Genomic DNA, 13,921 nt, shown 5'->3' on the forward strand with positions numbered 1-13,921 from the left:
CTGATATGAATAGTGAGAATTGATTTATCTGTCTTAAATGATATGCGGCATGTATGCTAAGATTTAATTTTATTATATATATGAATCACTAGTTAGCAAGTAAGTAACATGAAGTCCATTAATTCATTTGTGTATTAAAATTGTGAATTCTCATAACTGAGGAAATCTGGTGCATGTTGACCAACATCATTCAGCTAGTAATTTTTACAGCAGTCAGAAATAATAGTTATGAGAGGTCCAGTTAGGAATGTGGATAGCAGCTAGGAAAAATTCATATAAATTTCTTGATAATAAGATTGTGTATCAGTATTAGGTTGTGAAACTACCACATTAGCTTAGTTCTGTTTAGTTATGATAAGTGATAAGACAGTATCTGACAAAACATGAGTTGGAATATTGTTTGACACCAAAAAAAGAAAAACCTGATAAATATTTCAGTTGCATTTTATTTATTTGAAGGAAGAAGATACCCCCATACCTGTGCTAAGGAAAGGAGTGAAGATTACAACAAGTTATGGTTGATAACCCAAAAAGGTTGGAGAGAGTAAGAGAAGGAAAAAAATTATGGAAAAACTGAACCATCACCAACAGTGATTTGGAAAGGACCAGAAGCAATCAGGTTTTGCCAGCAATTTGAGTTTGATCAGTTACTCAATTCTATGATGAAATTTGTTTTATAACATAACAGCTAATTGCATTTTTGCATAAATTTTGTAATTCTATTTCTAAGAGAAAGTTTGTCATCAAAATCTTTTTGTTTATGCAACTGATTGTTATATTTTGCATATGTAGGCTCGTTTTGTTCTATTTAATATCTTTGCTTAGATCTCTGTTATTCCATCCATTAATTTGGTATGGCATGTTATTAATTACTTGATACAGGCAATAATACCAAAGTTGATCATCTCCTATATAACAATAACCAAAGCACCATGGAGTGATGGATCCTATATCACATATCTCCCCCTCATAGCAGCCACTGTTTTCATTGTTGTTGTTGTTGTTGTTGTTATGGGGGTTTGACGCCATCTTTCAGCACAAGATAGGCTACACATGGCGTCCAGTATTAATGGTGAAGGAAGAACCAGGAAAAACTCTGGAAAGAACCACCGACCCATGAGAAGCTACCGGCAAGCTTTCTCACATATCCACATTGGCCGAGCCCGAGACTCGAACCTACACAGACAGAGGTGAGATGGCAGTGATCCATGACGAAGAGTGCTTTAGACCACTCAGCCACTCAGGACATCGTTTTCATTGTTAGTAATTTTCAGAGCAGTCTGAATTATGAATTCAGGAAACAAAAATCAATACTTGGTGCTTTCAACAAATATTATTACAATATATTTCATCATTTCAAGGTCCACAAGATTAGGAAAGTATAAACTTATGATACTGATGTATGATATCTGAATGGAATTAAATCATAAAATCTACCATACCCAACATACAAAATTATTATTATACAAAATTTATTTATAATTGCTAGTATTTATTTCACTAAATAGTGTTAAAATAAATTTTTCATACATTTTTGCAAAGGCATTAACATATCCCGACCAGGTTGTGTAGTCAAAATGTAACAAAAGCATTAATGTATATCCCAAATTTAACAACATGGGTCAACCGCTGCGGTGACCTAGTGGTTAGAGCATGTGCCTTGAATGCAGGAGGTCATGGGTTCGAACCCTGGCCAAGTCATACCAAAGACTTACTAAAATGGCACTAACAGCTGCCTCGCTGGGCATTCAGTATTAAGAGGTTAGTGTTAGGACTGGTCGGCCTGGTGTCAGGATATTGAGACTGGGTGGGACATCATGCTACATGTCTGTTGCATGATGCCCCAGTGCTAGACATCACTATAAACTTCCACACTGCAGACATTGTAGCAAAATGACTGAAAAATTGTTAAAGCTACATTAAAAATTCAAAATCACACACACACACACACACACTCACATAACATGGGTCATATTTTGTCAGTTTGTAATTTGTAAATTAAATGATTCCTAATGAATTCACAGAAAGTAAATAACATAGTGCGCTTTAAATGATGATTTCATCTATCAACAGAGATAACAATACCATTTTGTTTATCATTTTCTTCAATTTAATTAATATGAGGTCGATTCATACATTTTACAGGACTCAATCTTTTAGTAGTAAATAGTAAACAAAACGGTACAGTGTAGAGGGAAAAGGCAAATTATAAATAAATCTAACAGAAGCATTTACATACTCAGAGAGAGAGAGAGAGAGAGAGAGAGAGAGAGAGAGAGAGAGAGAGCTGACGACTTGGTCATATTAATTACGTTAAAGTGAAGATCCAGCTTATCGTGTGCTTTTTTTTCTTCTTTTTCATTATATTTAGCGGTTCATCAGGAAACCTATCAGAGATATTTACAACTATTACTGCAAATTGATTTCTCAAACGACAGGGAAAGGTTCATTTGCAGAATATCGTTGGATTCTCTTCCTACATTGACAGTAAATCAAAACAGTGCCAGTACCGTTAATTAGTGAAGCCGGTGCCCGTCAATGCTTCTACCAAGATTTCTTCTGCACTGGCGTGGTGAACAAAGACATATCCAGGGTAAACACGACAGTTTTCTACTTTACTGTTTCATGCACGAGTACATGCTTATCACTGTTTACAGTAAACAAAGGAACGTTAACTTCTTTTACATTACTGTTTTCACATGCGAACCGCCATTTCTGTCAATTTGAATTTGGAGACCGAGATTTCCACATTCATCCGGAGGTTCGGTCGTTCATTGGTTAGTAACTATAGAGTGTCATGTGATATCTAAAAATAGGTCATTTATTTTCAGGTACAAACCGAGCTACGAGAACAATACAAATGAACACCATTCATTTTCCCAATCCTCTTCTTCTTCCACAGGTACTCAAGAAGCACGCCTGGTGATGTAGACACAATGCCTTATTATTGAAGCAAAGGATCTTTAGCTGTGTATGTTATACAGACAAAGACAAAACAAACATATAAAAAATTAGCACCCCCACAGCTCTCTCTCTCTCTCTCTCTCTCTCTCTCTCTCTCTCTCATTGTCCTTAAGACAATGAAGTTTTATCGATGATATCGATGAATTGCCTTATTCCTAAGAGGTATTTGTTTATTGTGGTTTTTATTTTTTTTTGGGGGGGGGGCAGGAGAAGGCTGGCCCGGGTAAGAGGGAAAAAACAAAGGAGGGAAACTAAGATGGGTGATGCTTACACACACACACACACACACACACATACATACATACATACATAACAAATATGCATACATACATACATACATACATACATACATACATACATTTTCATTTCAAGGTTAGCATTGACAATAAACCGAGCTGGGGAACTAAGATGGATGAAGTTTACACACTCTCTCTCTCTCTCACACACACACACACACACACACACACTCTCTCTCTCTCTCACACACACACACACACACACACACACACACACATACACACACTTTCCTTTCAAAGATAGCATTGACAATAAACTAGCTGGGGAACTAAGATAGATGAAGTTTACACATACACACACACACACACTCTCTCTCTCTCTCTCTCTCTCTCTCTCTCTCTCTCACACACACACACACACACACACGCGCGCGCGCGCGCGTTCCTTTCAAGGATAGCATTGACAATAAACCGAGATGGCTGTCTTGGGTATTTTTGCATTACAGGTTGGAACATGAACTTAGAAAAATGTTTTCAACGTCAATCAGCAGTTTCAGCTACAACTTAGTAACACTGGAAATATAGCAACAAATATTTTATTATGTAATCTTCAATGACATTGTTGTTACTCATGGTATTCTGTCTACCACGTCTTCTTCCTTCCAATACCTTCAAAGGGTGAATAACACAATCTAATTTGTGGGCACTGGTGCATTATTATTTACTTAAATTCATCAAATTGTCCAGGTCTGTATGTTTGTCTGAAAATGATATGGGTTCTCAGTTTTGGAGTCATTTCTACTTTTTCAGTATCTGTATTTGAAAAATATTTGTATGCCTTGAAAGCAAGATGGTATACTACAAATTATCAAATTTTCAAATGTTTCAGCCACAATTAAGAACCTTCAAACTATATATTATGTCATTTGACCAGTTTCATGGTATAATCATATATAAATATGTTGTAGTTAGACTCCCACATTCTCAAGGAAAATTTGGATTCCAATATAAGATCATATTTATCTACTGTATGTGACCCGATCACAAAAAATTAATTTAAAAAAAACCAAGCAACATTCAATCGTACTTGTCAGCGAGGCCATTGCTACGATTGCCCCCTTTAAACACAATGAGCTTTCTGATGAAAGTGCACCGCTTTGAATTCAATCCAAGGACAAGTCTCCTTTTTGCGACACCGGTCAGATAGCGTATTTAATGTAGATGGTATAAATGGCTCCATATTTAAACACAGCGTCATCTGTATTCGGAGAAGTACATACTTTTGTCACTTTCAGTTTAAAATACCTTTATATAAGGTTTTCACGGCTTGAACAAGGTCATTGATAAATAACGAAAATAAGGAAAGACAAAAATTGTCGCCTTGCTGAACTCGACTTCCCCGACTGAACTAGTCTGTGATATAATAACTTACTAGAAAGCATGTCTCTGTACTGCTGTCGATACTTCGTTATAGAAGTACCTATATCTACTCCTGTAGAGTTAGAGGTTTTTATTAAGAAACGCAAAGGCCTTACGCGTATCAATACATGCAGCAAATACAGATGCTCCATTCAGAAGTTTTGAACTTCAAGAGAATCATTGATTCAGAAAAAAGCGATTTTTTTCCTTCTTCTGAAAACCGTTGTTTTTTTTTTTTTTTTTTTTTTTTTTTTTATCAACGAGAATTGTAACAGGGAGATTTGATCTGATGAAGACAGTGAAATCAATTTTGTGAGTGAGATATTTATTTATAATGTAATTGAACGATGAACGAATCTGACGCCAACTAAGTGCGCATACAGTCCAACAGCTGATTTAACTGAATGATGTTCACCGAACCGAGGTTAACAGCGGATATAAGAAAATGATATCGTTCCTAATCAGAAATTTAAACTTAATGATTAATTAAAGGAGAATCAACGTATGCAACTTATACATAATTATAATCGATCAATGTGGGTGGTCAGTGTGTAAAATTGTTACACAAATATGAACAACGTATGTCCATCCACAAATAAGATGTATATATAATTGATTTTCACTTCTATAGCGATATTGACTTATTAAATTCACCAATATAAAAATAAACCAACGTATGGTGATACTCCAGAGAGCTGCAAGTTCATACGTTCTCCTTTAATAAACAAAAAGTGCTCCCATGTGTGTGTGTGTGTGTGTGTGAGAGAGAGAGAGAGAGAGAGAGAGAGAGAGAACAGTTGAAGTTTTAATGTTACTGTCTTTTGTTTGAAAATCAATTTATATTCTGTACCTTTCCTATTTCAAATTGAGATTAACTAATTTCTTAAATTCAGTAGTGGAAGAAACATCGACGGTTTCCCTCCGTTCTAACCAATATTTTCTAAATCTACTTTATGGAGTGACGAATATAATGTAAGTGAAAAGACTTATTTTGCTTCTGGTAAGTCATCCTTGAGTTTCAGTTTTAAAATCAAAAATCGGTAAATAAAACACATGATTGAACATTTGTATTGTAACTTGTAATACTATATCTCTGTTGCTGTGTAAATGACAGTTAACATTTTATGTATCAAATTTCTTGAACATGTAAAACTCCATTGCCTCTAATGTAAAGCTAGATCAATGCGCAGCTCCTATAATTACAAGGTAACTATGCAGGTTGCGTCACTTCCCACATCAGATGAAAGTTCTTCAAAGCAAATAATAAATTAATTTTTAATCTATCTCATCTTTATATCTGATTTTTGAAGCGCGTTAGTAATTTTTAATAATAGGCCTATATATGTAAAGGGAAAGTAACCCTAAAGCGATGGAAGAAAATTTTAAGTTTAATATCATGTAAAACTTGTTTAATAGTTTATTTCCAAATGCCCTGCTCGCAGTGGACCCCGCGTGTAAATCCAGGTGCCCCGCAAAAATTATCCAAATCGGACACAAGCCGTTCCTATTTTTAAGTCAATGATAAAATGATCAGTGTTACATACAAAAACGTACTTTGAAAGATCTTCTTCGGCCTACAGCAAATTGATCTTACAGTGGACACTTCATTAGCAGTACAATATTTTGTACCTAATGAAGTTCTGTCTATCTATATATCTATCTATCTCCATCCATCCATCTAGTACAGTGGTCTCAAAATCAAACCAACCCGAGGGCGCATCAGGGCCTTCTCCATGGCTCAATGGTCTCACCACCTTTGTTATCTCTCGTGACATCTTGGGACTCCAATCATTTTTGTATATTTGTTCTGCGTCAGTGCAAGGGAGGCTACTGGAAGAGTAAGTTGCCCCCATAAACAAAACACGGAAAGAAGCAACGGGCCAGCAGCACTTGAAAACATTTATAAGAATTACTGAATTTTTGTTAAAGTTTTATTGTGTTTCTGTGGTTTTGAACGATACCTTTCACACATTATTGTCCATATTCTGCCGGGCAATCGGGAGTTAAGTTCCTTTCCCAAGGACGAAACCAAGTCAGCCGACCTGGGTTGGTGGGCGGGTATCGAACAGACGAGGCTTACGCTGTACCAACTTAGCTAAGGCGACTATCTTATGGTCCAGTGGGTTATGGTATTAACAAAATAAACAACAACAATAGCAATAAAAACAAAACAACATATAATATATTAACAAATAAGTACACACAATAATCAGAGATGCAGCATGAAAATTTCTTCTTCCCTCCCCTAAAGGTGAAACATTGCTTTGCGCACGCTCTGCTCTGTTTGTCACCCAGTTAACTTGGTCTTTGTCATCACTTATTTATTTTAACATACACCTGAGAAAATATAAAAATCACAAAATTCTATGAAGATTTAAAATATAAAAATCAAAGTAAAGTAAAGGGATACGGAGAAAGATCTATATATTTGAAGAATATATTCACAAATGATGAAAATTATTTTGTCAGTTCAGCCACAAATCTGCATTTGACAGAAAAAAAAATCCATAGGTGTGGTAATTTTCATTTCGAGAATTTGAATGACTAAATTTTAAGAAAATGGAATGGGATCAGACCAAACGTATTCCAGCCTTTAAGAGGGTCATCATCTTTGCAATAAATAAATATTGCATGAGTGTGATCAACCTTGAATTGTACACCCGCATAAGCTAGTTATAGGAGAAGAGAAAAAGATCTCCCTCTTGGTCTAAAATACAAATATAATTTGTGCAAGCGACTGAAAAAGAGGAAAAATACATGTTATCGTATGCCGCCTATTGCCGCTATATATGCACCCTCTCTCTTTCTTTCTCTCTCTCTCTCTCTCTGTTTCGTTGCAGACCTGACAAAGGAGAAAGCTTGTACTTATAAGAAATTATGAAAAGGTATAATAACGAAGTTCTAAATTCTCAAGCTAACACAACGGAGACAGTGTATGACGGCCTTGTAAACAATCTATGACTATCACCATTACCAGTTCATACCACAATGCTCCTCTTCGTTTTCACGCTCATCCATGCTGATCACGATGAAGTATTTTTTTTCCCACCGTATGGGGGTTTTCCGCCATGGTTGTAGAAATGCAGCATAGAGTCAAATGTTTAAAATTATATTCTTCCATGGACGAATCGTGGAAATTTACCATACTGTTAATGAATTTCTAGATTTTCTGGGCTATTTCTATAGAGTTCTTTATCGATTTTCTAGAAATGCGGATTGTATTCCTAAAAATAAGGACTTTTAAAACAGCTCTGTGGTTATCCGTCTCCTCGACAACGTCAGTATCATTATTACCACGTATGCCACCGCTTACACCACTGTCATCATCATCATTATCATCATCAGCTTCTTCTTCTTCTTCTTCAGTGTGTGCATAACGACATACAAGCTAATCTAGATACAACTGATAAACTTAGCACTTCAAACAACGTTTTCATAGCAGGGTTAGTTCCGTGAACTTCCAAGATAATGCCTTCATATTTGCTGAAAATTTGAACTGTTTTGTGTGGATATCTATTTCATATTGCAATTCTAAGGACAAAAACAGATGTGATGAATCATTTGGCTTGTAAAGAAAAAAGGTTCAAATTTAAATTGAATTGATGTTTTTGGTATAATTTTGCTCATGCAATCGACAAATGCTTAATTATAATACATATTACTTTATGTATATTAATAACTTGAACGCGTCAAAGAGACTAACGCAATTGGTTGTTGAGATTGTTGGACTGCTACTCGAATTACTTTTATCATCACCACAGGATTGAAGTAATATGTATAGTTTCAGTCAGGCGTAAACACTTCCGGTGAATTTGACAGCTCTCTGGTTTATCGATTTTGCACATTGATATTGCTGACGTTTATGGTAAGTTTATTTCATTACTTTTCTAAACGTTTATTTAAAATATAGGTATGTGCGAGCGCTATTGCAGTGCTGTTTGCATGTTTAAATTGGACCACAGCTGCTCGTATCGTTGCTGAAACCCGTATATATACATGTACAATACACCTTACTGGGTATATTATTATGTTATTTTATGTGCTACATGAATGATTTATAGGTAAAGTGTAACCAACAATACGAGCCCCTCTTACGTAGAATACTGTGGCTTTTACGCATATTTAGTAATTGTTCCTTCTTTCATCAGGGGAGTAGTAGCGTTAGTCGAGGCTACGTAGCCAGTGCACATGACAATGTGAATTATGAAGTCGTTGCTGTTTGCTTTTTTTTTTTATAAAAAAAACTGATTTACTCATATTCTGTATATTGATTATGGATTCAATTGCATGTTGCGCTTATTTATTGTTATTATTACCTAATACGGAAAGTTTACGGACCGTAATTTTTATTGTTGAGATAAATCCGTTTTACTTGTTTGCGTGTTAAGAATTGAGTTATCTCCCTCAACACGATATACATCTCTTGAGGACTCACGGTACTAATTCCACTCCAATGGTAAACATATGGAAACACTATCATATTCAAAATTCAATAACTTAAAATTTATGGGTGCTGATAATGACACCTATAATTTTTCGTGCACATCTAACCTTGGTGCAAGCTTATGTGTGGAGAACACCATATGACCTGCGGCAATTTGTTTACGTACATGTGCATGAAACACGTGTTATTGATTCTGCACCAAATGAATCAGGTGCTACTTTCAGTATTGAGTACTCCTGAGTCAAGCCTGTAAAAATGCTAAAATTGCATCAGTAGAAATTTGTCAATATTTTTTTTACATTACATATAGGATAAGCTCTCAAAAGATATTTTTCCTAAAATTTTAATTTTCATTATTAACCAATTATGGACCACCAAACCTGTAAATACTCTATTATTTGTTCACCCATTTCTAGACTGGTTTACAGTTCTTCCGTATAATTAGTACCGTGTGTCCTTGACCACTGCATGCTCTGAAAACAAGTCACCTGTGTGAAACAAGTCACCTGTGTGATCACCTGTGTGAAACAAGTCACCTGTGTGATCACCTGTGTGAAACAAGTCACCTGTGTGAAACAAGTCTATTATCAAGACAAAACAGAGAAACATTAGTGTTTGATGAATTTTTTTTTATACAATATTGTATCTTTCAATGTGTGAAGTAAAATTTGTACAAACCGTTTACAGTGCTTAGAGAAGCATGCAAATGAGAAAAATGCAAGAAATTGTGTAATGGTGAAGTGCTTGTCAATTGGGATTCATAATTAGCAAAATGGGTAATTCAGGATGATAAAGATGATAAACAGATATACAGAATTTAAAACTGCTCTTATTTTGCAAACGGATTTTGTAGCTTTCCACCATATAAACTCAAATATAGATTAATTATAAGAGCATCATGGTTAAAATTGTAGAACATTCCTTTTTTATTTAAATATATTTTCTACATGGTTCAGTAAAATTGTAAAATCTGAGACATTTTTCTAAGATATAAAATAAATTTAATTGTAATCATTCAGAAGATAATTATTGTGCTAAATGTTTGTCACTTAAGTCTCCCTGGATGAGTGGTATATTATTATAATAATATTAATATTAAAATAATAATACAGGGTTTCAGAAAAAGCTTGAAATTTTCATACTCTTTCTTATATTGTTGTGGCAATAGTGTCTCCGAACTCCATGACTTTTTCCCATCATTGTCACATCAGTTAAGTAGACAATAAAGTTCATCGTAGATGCAGTAGACCATATCGGGTTTTGTGTGCAGAGAACGCATATGTTGGAACATGCCAGGGTACTTACATACCAAAGCGTTATAATGATCGGACTCCATGTTGTGACTGTAGAACATTCATTGATTGGTTCATCCTAATACAAGAAGGCTGTTTTGTAAGCACCTGTCATCATGCTTATAAGAAGACTTCTTACAATTGTTTATTCTCAAAATTTGGTTTAGTTTAGAAACCCAGTGGCAATGATTTCTTATAATTTCTTGTTCGAAAAAAGGACTTCTGATTTCTTTATAGTTAAAGACTTTTTTTATATCCTTCCTCTGTCTGTCTGTTGTCAGGCCATTCATCTGTTCACATCTCTTTCCAAACAAGCAGGGCCGACAAGGGGAGAGAGTCAACTGGGGATATATCCCCGGGGCCTGGGCCCGTAAGGAGGCCCTGGCCGAACAACACTTTTTAATTTTAAAAGTGAAAAATGTTGTTTGAACAAGAACTAGGAGAGGCCCGGGTGTTTCTTACTCCAGGGCCCGTGATCGCTCTCTACGGCCCTGCAAACAAGTATGCAGAAATTCTCAAAACATGAAAGTTATGATTATCTTGCCCTTACGGTATCCATTTGCAGGATGGGGGTATTGTTCTTTACCTTTTTTAGTCTTTGAAGGGCCTCTACTGAATTGTTAGACTTCATTAGTTCTTAGATGACTTATTAAATTGGTTGCTGTCACTTAAACAAGCGATTAGCAAATTTTGCATGAAAAGAAACATTTTGGCATCAGAGCATCGTACAAATAACGCGGATCTGAATGAACTTTCAGTTTTAGTACAGTTGATGCTTATCCACCGTTCATCATGGTTGTTATTTTAAAAAGACGCCTTTAAGTCATATTTAGAAAACAGGCAAGAAAAACGGAAAACATAAGTTGCCTAAATGTCAGAGCAAACATCCTGGCATACGGGCTTTTTGGTTTGCACATACGGGCTTTTTGGTTTGCACATACGGGCTTTTTGGTTTGCACATCCGGGTTTTTTGGTTTGCACATACGGGCTTTTTGGTTTGCACATACGGGCTTTTTGGTTTACACATACGATGTTGACGTTTCAGCCAGTATACAATAAATGGAATAGTCTTTCAGTCTTAGAAAGCATCTTCCTAACTCAGATTTGACATTGCAACCAACCATGCTACATGTTTCTCTTTAAAACCTTCATTTTAGTTTCATTTAATTTAAATAATATGTCATGTTCTTATTCGATGTGAGAATTATATACGACTTGGGTTATGCTGAAATGTATGTACCTGTGTACAGGCTCGGGCATAAGATGTGCGGGGCCCAAGGCAGCATGCGAGGCCTCAAGGCAGCAAGCGATGAGCGGAGCCCCAAGCCAAAAAACTGCATTGCGGAGTTGATTTCCTGAAAGCGCGGGGCCTAAGGCATTTGCATCGTTCGCCTTGCCACAGGGCCGGGCCTGCCTTTGTATAGAATATTGTTCATATATGTATCTGTTTCCCAGTATAGTCACATATATTGTTTCATTTTAAATGTGTGAATGCGTTGTGCGAGGATATCTAAGTGTGCGTATGTGTGTATGATTTTTAAAACCTTTAACATAACCAATTACAGAAATTGAGGATGACATGGCAGTTGGTTCAGTCATGCCTAAATGTGTCATCCACGTTAAAGAAAGTTGTTTATTATTATTATTATCATTCTGTAACCACTCAGCCCACCTGTTTGATACGATAACCAGTGAGTGACATTGAGTGTGTGTGTGATTTTGATATTTTAACGTAGCTTTAAACAAATTCAGTCATATCACTACGATGTCTACAGTGTGGCAGTTTATAGTGATGTCTACTAGCACGGGGCATCATGCCGCAGACATGTAGCTTGATGTCCCATCCAGTCACATTATCCTGACACCAAACCAACCAGTCCTAACACTAACCTCTTAATGCTGAGCGCCAAGCGAGGCAGATGTTAGTACCGTTTGTATGTCTTTGGCATGACTCGGCCCGGGATCGAACCCACGACCTCCCGCATCCGAGGTGGACGCTCTAACCACTAGGCCACCAGAGCGGTCGTGAGACATTGACTCGTGTGATAACGATTTTTTAAATAACCTGATGTTATTTCTGCGATAAACATAAATCAAATTTTAACGCGTGCACACTTAGCTTTGGTTGATTTCATATCAATAATAATCATCATCATCATCATCATCATCATCATCATCATCATTTGAAAATACTGAACACAGCTTAACTCGCTAGAAATATTTAAGAACAGTACGATAAATAGTTTAACACACATTAACAAGAAGAAAAAGGTACATGTATTGGGAAGAACAGTTCATTCTACCGATAGAAATGACTGATAATATTTTGTTCCTATCGACATGGAGGTGGCCGATAAGCGCTGCTCTAATCACTGAAATGGATGTTAGTTTTCATGGGGTTAGGATATCTTTGTGATTAGTGGCACTGAAGGTCCATTATTATACAAAAGGTTTCTGCTCACTGATTAGGTAATCTAAAAAGATCATGCAGTCATTATGAAGTATCGGTTTATCTTTTCATCCATCAGAGCGGAACAAAAACGTAAACATATGGTATTTATTTTTCTTCTAAAGGAGCTTGTTTCTTTCAAGACATCTTTGATGGTGGGCTGAAAATGAATCCGTACAAGTGTCACTGCTCATTGGTATTCATTGTTGCAAGAACAGAATTTTGACACTTACAGTGATAGCATTTTGCCTGGATCGGAACAAATTGAAACATGCATTTGTGACAGTATCAACTTAAATGAACAAGGTACGCATTCTTAACATTTTTGGAGTACACAACTCAAACCCCAAATCAGATATGATTCTTTGGGCGTACCTTTGTCTTAAACAATTGGCAGTCTAGTTTACGGATCAAAGTTAAGACATTTTAAAAGTTACTTAACTTTAGCTTTATTTTTAATTTTAAAAAACAAAACAACACAGACTGTTAAAGTTCTGTGGCTTTAAACTTGAGGAATAGTTTATTTTTCAAAACGTTATGAGAATAAAAGGTCAGGTGCACATCCTACACACGTATTTGCGGATAACCGAGTAATGTAGTAGAGTTTTATAATGATACAATAATTCAGAAAGCAAATGGTCGAAGACAATGCATGTACACGTATCCAGACAAAGGGCAGGAAGTGCTGATCCATGTACCATACCTCTTTTCAAGGGGCCTCGAGTGGCCGAATGGTCTAAAGCGCTCTCCTTTACGGATCACTTCAATCTCACCTCTTTCTGCGTGGGTTCGAGTCTCGGATTCGCTCAATGTGGGTATGTGAGTAAGCTTGCCAGTAGCTTCTCGTGGGTCGGTGGTTATTTCCGGGTTTTCCTGGGTTCTTCCTCCACCATTATTACTGGCCGCCATGTATAGACTATCGTGTGCTGAAAAATGGCGTTAAACCGTACAACAACAACAACAACAACAACAAAACCAACAACCTCTTTTCAAACAAGTTCATTTTCAGTTATAAGCCCATTCCCAACTTGTACAAACTGGCGCTTCTGGTTTTTAAAAACTGTACCCATCCAAAGTTGTTTTTAAAAAAATTATAAACTCATAAAAGAACTTTTGC

The 13,921-nt window shown here is 36.2% G+C and overlaps 1 protein-coding gene and 1 long non-coding RNA gene across 5 annotated transcripts in view; both read left to right on the forward strand.

Annotated features, from left to right (window-relative positions):
- The first annotated feature begins 405 nt into the window (after window positions 1–405).
- LOC149781110 (uncharacterized) lies at window positions 406–3,031 on the forward strand. Its single transcript, XR_016414493.1, has 3 exons — window positions 406–619; window positions 2,372–2,593; window positions 2,903–3,031. It is a non-coding gene; the product is annotated as an uncharacterized LOC149781110 (long non-coding RNA).
- A 5,400-nt stretch (window positions 3,032–8,431) lies between these two features.
- Window positions 8,432–13,921, forward strand: part of LOC149781111 (D-glucuronyl C5-epimerase-like) — a 279,390-nt gene continuing 273,900 nt past the window's right edge. For all 4 annotated transcript variants that reach the window (XM_089935205.1, XM_089935204.1, XM_089935201.1 and 1 more), the window contains exon 1: window positions 8,432–8,484. The gene's annotated coding sequence lies outside the window, so the exon portion shown is untranslated. The remainder of the gene's footprint in view (window positions 8,485–13,921) is intronic.

Source organism: Sinohyriopsis cumingii, chromosome 15, assembly GCF_028554795.1.
Source record: "Sinohyriopsis cumingii isolate HCF-2022 chromosome 15, ASM2855479v2, whole genome shotgun sequence".
Classification (NCBI taxonomy): Eukaryota; Metazoa; Mollusca; class Bivalvia; order Unionida; family Unionidae; genus Sinohyriopsis; species Sinohyriopsis cumingii.